Here is a 7639-nt window from a genome sequence, read left to right as displayed (position 1 = left end):
AACCAATTAACTGAGTGAAATAATTATTAACTGAGTGAAATTAATTGTATGTTAATGGAATATGATGGTCAGCAGCTGTTGAAGCTGCGAGGGTAGCCTCTGCAGTGAACTGCAGTAGCATCAGAACGAGAAGTAGTTTACCCTCCTCTTTCCAGGAATAGAAGCTAGTCTGCAACTATAAAACCATAAAAACCGAGAGATCAAAGACACTCTAGAAAGGTTGTTATTAGAGTTCCTTTTTAAGATGACGTTTTTTTTCCACATCTTGCTGCTACTGCAGCACAGGCTTTGATTGCTGAAGCTTCGTTATTTCTTTTCTCTCATACTTTTCATTTTCTTTGTTATAAAAACTATTAAAGATTATAAGACAATTTTATGCAAATGAGCTAAAGTTTTGATGAATGACAATCACATACCTCATACAAAAGGGGAAAATATTTATTGCATCTATGGATTTGTGTACTGTACAGTTAGACACAAGTTTTTGTTCAATGGCATTGTTTATATGACGTAAAAGGCATCTGACCCAGTGCAAAAGATGTACATTACTTAACCCTTGTCAAGACTATAGTGTCTATTTTTTGAAACTAAAAATAGAGTATACAGTAAATATAATGCTTTATGATATACTGCAAAAAAAATCTTTTTTAAAAAAGGTTTATAGTTTAATTAGGAGCAGTCAGTTCCCACATGCCATACATTGTATCTCAATTAATGTAACTCCAAATCAATTAATATAAAGGTTTAGAATATGAAAGTGTATTTAAAAAAATCGAATCTAATCTATACCTCTTAGCTTATATGACGTAACTGTCATGATTATAAGAATACTGAAGATGGCCTCCTTTAAAGATGTTTTCAATATATCTGATTTACATTAAAATCAACCTGGGAACACATAGTGCTTCACCTTGCAAGCAATACTTTGCAATCAATATCATACTCCTATAAGAAGGTTTGTTAGTCATCTTATGCACATCATCAACCCCCAAATTATATATGAGATCAAATTTCTCCTCAGCCCATAGTAGTAATTGTTTATAGCTTCTTCTTCTTCTTCTTCTTCTTCTTCTTCTTCTTCTTCTTCTTCTTCTTCTTCTTCTTCGTCTTCGTCTTCCTGACCAGTTTTCTGGCTTGAAAAAGTAATACACACAAGACTTTGTCCATATAAGGTTATTTCCTAACTCATGCAGTGCTGTGTACAAGTAAAGGTCAGTGAGCAATGGGCACTGACACAAGAATGATTACTCATTCTTGTGGAAAGATGTCTTAGCAGGATTGCTAGGTTCCATGAAACGTGAGAGCCAGCTTGTTTACAGCATAGAAGATAACTTGGGAATTGGTACTGTGAGTTACTGCAACTGAAAGTACAGTGATAAAACTTTCTAAAATATAATTTATTATATTTTTCACTGCCCTAAGGCATACCAGTAGACTTAGTGTACTGAGTCTGTCCAGTACAGTATCTCATCCTTGAAGGAACAATGCTTTGCTGAGGTCAGAATTAGGAGAGGTATGTAGATAACTTTGCTTAAATATCCTTAATATCAAGTGTACTTCGACAATCAGTTTGCAAAGTAGAATTAACTTCTGTTTCCTAACACCCTTTCTCCTATAATGCAACAGCTTTGTACATGAGCATGTGTGATACCATATGATGCTAAGTTATATATTACCAGAATGATATGATCATAACTCACACTCCATCTTTTGACCTTTCTTCCTGTTGCAGTACATGTACGTACATTAACTAAGTTGTGATTATGGTTATCATCCGCTAGATGGCAGCGTTTGAACACTTATTCATTCTGGTCTTTTCAGGCTATAGCACAGATCTAAATGTAAATGGTTAACCTATAGCTGTCATACATTTAATACACATCAATTTATATTTATTTCAAGATTGTCTCCCAGCATTTATCTTTCCAAGAGATGGGATAAAAAAGCAAAACAGACACAAAAAGAAACACAGTCTCAACTCAATTCAATAATCCATACAACAGAGAAAAATGACAGCAAGTACTGATTATTTTGAAATATAGTGTTGGAGTTACCTTTTTGTTTACATTGTGAGAGTAATAAGTTCTAGAAACCTAAGAGTAGTCCAAACATGCAAATTATGTCGGGGATTTTAAATTACAGAACAATTTGTGTAACCGTCTCTACTGGAATATTAGTATTTAATCCTTTTTCTCAACAATGCAGGAATCAGTCATGCAAAAGGTTCAGGAATGATGTCAAATATTGGAAACCTTTAGGTTTACTTGTCAGGTTTTATCACAGCCAGTTGTTCCCATGATTCTACCTTCCAACATTTCTTGAGAAAAAGAGAGCATTTTAAAGCCAAATGTCTGAACAAAGTGATTTCTCTGCATTTTTAACAAATGACTCTTTACTGGCTAACTGTAATTGATTTTGAAAGCAAAGCACCCCTTGTCTTTCTACCAATGACACTGATTACAATTTTCTAATACTGGGCCTGTTGGGACTTAAGTCAATCCAATTACCTTTGGCTGCCATGATTAGCTTGACGTGGCTGCAGGGTCCTTCCACTTTGTCTCCAGCACTGAAAATCTGGATCTGCGGACAATGAATGTCATGAGGCCTGGCTGGGATTGTGACTAAATACTGGCATAATCTTCAAAGCACATATGCCTGTCTTCTAATTGACAGCAATTTGTGATGATTTCAGTCAGTTTGGCTCTGCAGAAGATCCTGCTCTTATGTGGAAATAAGATTGTAACAAAAACAACAACAACAACAACAAAATAACAAAAGTAAAGTATTTGGTTCAAAACTCACTGGGTTTAGAGGAGGAGAAGCCGCCCATCGAATCACAGCTTGTTTTCTTTTCATATGAAAGGGGAAATGCCTACAACAACAACAACAACAACAATAATAATAGTGATAATAATAATATTGATAAGTAGAAGTAACTTGGTCAGGAACACCATGCATTTAGCTGCCTGCTAAAAATAGACTCAAAACCTTTTGTACTCAAGTCTACACTAGGTGTTTATTATTGTTTTATTTTGTTGTTTTGTAATATTTTGATATAATATGATGCCATTACTTTAATATTATAATTGTTTAAATTGCCATTGCCTTAAGGCATTTTGTACAAACATGTGTTGTTATATTTCTCTTTTGTGTTAAGCACATTGAGTTTTTATGTAATGAAATATGCACAAAAATTGCCATTGTAATTGTCATATTAGGCTTGCAACATGTATTATTCTTTTAAATTGTCAATATTCATTCTTGTTTAATACAACATTCTATTTTTTATGAATGACGGGGTCATATGGAGTCAAAAAGAGCATAACAATTGGTATGTTTTACAATGTGACTGCTTTTGATTGGTTACTACTGTATGAGCATGATGTGGGCTATTTTTGTTGTTGCTTTTTTGTCTGTTCGATGAAGTGAAGAATTCCCAACAGCACAATTCTGGGGGGATTATTGCTAAAAGAGCAAGTTTGTCTGTTACAAAAACAAACATGTAAAAAACAATCAACTATTTTTTTTGTTTGTTTTGGCTACAGCCACAATCACACATGTGATAGCTGGAAAACAGAATAAAAGTGTTGTACAGATATGTATATGTGTTCAGCATTATGCTTAATGACACTTTGACATACAGAGTGGAGGAACAGGGGCCTGATTCCCAAACCTTGGTAGACAACCCGCTCTGCCTCCTGGTATCAAACACTCATTTCCATTAGTATGACACTGACACTTCTTTGTCTGGTTCAGTTATCATATACAGTTTCTGGTAAATTATGTAGGAATTAAATGTTCATATTAAACAATTCAAATGTTTATTAGATGACACAGAGCAAAACTACCATATAATGTTACTTCCGTAACACATAATATGGCATTAAATGCAAGTCCGCATTAAATGTTTAGAAAGTACAGCCATTTTTAAACACCCTCTGTATTCAAGCTCAAACATAGCTAGACTATTGATGAGCAGTTTCATGCCCTGTCTAAGGACAAGTCAAGCAGAAAATCTCTTAGTTGACTTTGAGCATTAAAATAACATATGGAAGCTCTTCATTGGTGCTCTCAATAAGGGGAGCAAAGAATCCCTGTTGGTGAATGATCATGTAAAGTGTTAAGTGTTGAGGAAAAACAAACAAACAAACAAAAAGAACAAAACAAAACAAAAAAACAAAACAAAAAAAAAAAACAGCTATGCACTTCATGAACACTCTCAGTCAGGTAGCATTGTTAACATCTACAATCTAGAGGCACCCGTATAAATTTAAATACACAGATTATATAACAAGCTGCAAAATACTGGTTACAAAAATGATCTGGCAGTGCTCCCCAGTGCCGGTGTATAATGATTCAAAGCATATTGCAAAAGCAAACCAGGAGTTTCTCAAGACAAATAAACTGAATGTTCTTCATTTTCACCTGATCTCAACAAAACAGAACATGCTTTCAGTTGTTAAATGCAAAACAGCTTGCAGAAAAACCCTCAAACAAGCATGGGAATCAATGACTGAAAATAATTTTCAAATGGAGTTTCAAAAATTATAATCCTTTTATTTAAATTTGTTCGTTTGTACCTTTTGAGCCTCTGAAATGAGGCAATATAAATGTATTTCATTCCAGAACAGTTATTGCAATGCTTTTTTTTTTTTAATACCACTTGAAGTAAAGTCTACACTTTTTTACAATTTCACTATGGGGTGATACGACACAAAATTAGAATAACTGTCTCAGTGACATGACACTAGTTCTATCTGAATATTGGTTTCAAGATTGCTGGAGTACCTGGAAAAGAGCTCCAGCCACATTCCTGATAGAGTGATGAAGAGGTCAGAGGACACAAAGAAAATAGGGGAAAGAACCAGTGTTCCCTTCCCCCGAGTCATATACACATTTTAAACACCTTTATATGTTCCAGGATATTTGTATTTCCCTTTATGTGCCACCTTGTTTCTTTGTAATTTCTGTGGATTGCATCTTCCACATGCCCTGGATGAGACTACAAATGTGTCTGATGAGAAAACATCTCAGATAATTTAGTCAAATGTCTCATCTCACACATGCACATGCTTAGTCTTATCGCAAGGAAGGGGTGGCAAAGCAAGATTCCACACACTGATATATTATAGACAGTGCCCAATCAAATTTGTAAAGGAGATTTTAGTGCCAGATATAAGTTATTGCAAAAGTTTCATATACAGTGGCTCGCAAAAGTATTCGTGAACTTTTCCACATTTTGTCACATTACAGCCACAAACATGAATCAATTTTATTGGAATTCCACGTGAAAGACCAACACAAAGTGGTGTACACGTGAGAAGTGGAACGAAAATCATACATGATTCCAAACATTTTTTACAAATAAATAACTGAAAAGTGGGGTGTGCGTAATTATTCAGCCCCTGAGTCAATACTTTGTAGAACCACCTTTTGCTGCAATTACAGCTGCCAGTCTTTTAGGGTATGTCTCTACCAGCTTTGCACATCTAGAGACTGAAATTCTTGCCCATTCTTCTTTGCAAAACAGCTCCAGCTCAGTCAGATTAGATGGACAGCGTTTGTGAACAGCAGTTTTCAGATCTTGCCACAGATTCTCGATTGGATTTAGATCTGGACTTTGACTGGGCCATTCTAACACATGGATATGTTTTGTTTTAAACCATTCCATTGTTGCCCTGGCTTTATGTTTAGGGTCGTTGTCCTGCTGGAAGGTGAACCTCCGCCCCAGTCTCAAGTCTTTTGCAGACTCCAAGAGGTTTTCTTCCAAGATTGCCCTGTATTTGGCTCCATCCATCTTCCCATCAACTCTGACCAGCTTCCCTGTCCCTGCTGAAGAGAAGCACCCCCAGAGCATGATGCTGCCACCACCATATTTGACAGTGGGGATGGTGTGTTCAGAGTGATGTGCAGTGTTAGTTTTCTGCCACACATAGCGTTTTGCATTTTGGCCAAAAAGTTCCATTTTGGTCTCATCTGACCAGAGCACCTTCTTCCACATGTTTGCTGTGTCCCCCACATGGCTTGTGGCAAACTGCAAACGGGACTTCTTATGGTTTTCTGTTAACAATGGCTTTCTTCTTGCCACTCTTCCATAAAGGCCAACTTTGTGCAGTGCACGACTAATAGTTGTCCTATGGACAGATTCCCCCACCTGAGCTGTAGATCTCTGCAGCTCGTCCAGAGTCACCATGGGCCTCTTGGCTGCATTTCTGATCAGCGCTCTCCTTGTTCGGCCTGTGAGTTTAGGTGGACGGCCTTGTCTTGGTAGGTTTACAGTTGTGCCATACTCCTTCCATTTCTGAATGATCGCTTGAACAGTGCTCCGTGGGATGTTCAAGGCTTGGGAAATCTTTTTGTAGCCTAAGCCTGCTTTAAATTTCTCAATAACTTTATCCCTGACCTGTCTGGTGTGTTCTTTGGACTTCATGGTGTTGTTGCTCCCAATATTCTCTTAGACAACCTCTGAGGCCGTCACAGAGCAGCTGTATTTGTACTGACATTAGATTACACACAGGTGCACTCTATTTAGTCATTAGCACTCATCAGGCAATGTCTATGGGCAACTGACTGCACTCAGACCAAAGGGGGCTGAATAATTACGCACACCCCACTTTGCAGTTATTTATTTGTAAAAAATGTTTGGAATCATGTATGATTTTCGTTCCACTTCTCACGTGTACACCACTTTGTGTTGGTCTTTCACGTGGAATTCCAATAAAATTGATTCATGTTTGTGGCTGTAATGTGACAAAATGTGGGAAAGTTCAAGGGGGCCGAATACTTTTGCAAGCCACTGTAAGTAGAAATAAATGTACTTTTCACCTTTTAAAAAAGTTAACAGTTGTATCCATGCATACGGGGTGTTTTAATAGCTTGTTATTCTTGTTTTACATGATAATTCTGTTTAGTTTATATAGTTTACGTATCTTACGAAAGATTGGGGCTTAACGCTTAAATTTTTGTCCAGGACAGATACACACCCACACATACACCATAACACACACCATCCTCCCAGGAAATGTATTGCTGATGGGTATGATAACATGAGGACCATATTCCTTCTTTGACAGATTGCAGACTAGGAATCAACTCAAACAGGATTTCAAATGAGAGAATAAAGGAGACACAGTGAGAAGGAGAGATAAAATGGAGAACATAAAGAAGCAGAAAATAGAATGTAGAAGAGAGAAAGAAAGAAAACTGAAAAAGAGCCATGGACTGGAGATCTGGAGTGATAGAGACATTAAGCCAGGGTTAGGTGAAAACAAACATTCTGTTCTCAATCACAACAGGACGTTTTTGTTTGTCCTCTTCTTTTCTGCTTTGTCATAGTACATATCCTTTGCACGTCATCCAGTTTCTGAACTGCTTAACACTGTGTAATGATAAAGAACATTGAGCAGCAAAGGCTGCCAGAGCTTCTCAAGCTGCTTGTAGGTTTGGAATTCTTCTCCTTCTTCTTCTTCTTTCATGCACTTATTTTTACCAAATTACCCTTCCATCTATTTACACAGCATTCCTTTCCACGAATACACATTGTTACACTTTGTTCTGCTTTGAAGAGTTTAACTCTTGGCAAATTACATAACAATTTACCACTCCATTAGATGCAGCCTTCCCTAGGTAACTTACTATG

This window comes from Haplochromis burtoni, unplaced genomic scaffold (assembly GCF_018398535.1).
Source record: "Haplochromis burtoni strain Fernald_Lab_line unplaced genomic scaffold, NCSU_Asbu1 Contig_2, whole genome shotgun sequence".
Lineage (NCBI taxonomy): Eukaryota > Metazoa > Chordata > Actinopteri > Cichliformes > Cichlidae > Haplochromis > Haplochromis burtoni.
This window is presented reverse-complemented; position numbering follows the sequence as displayed.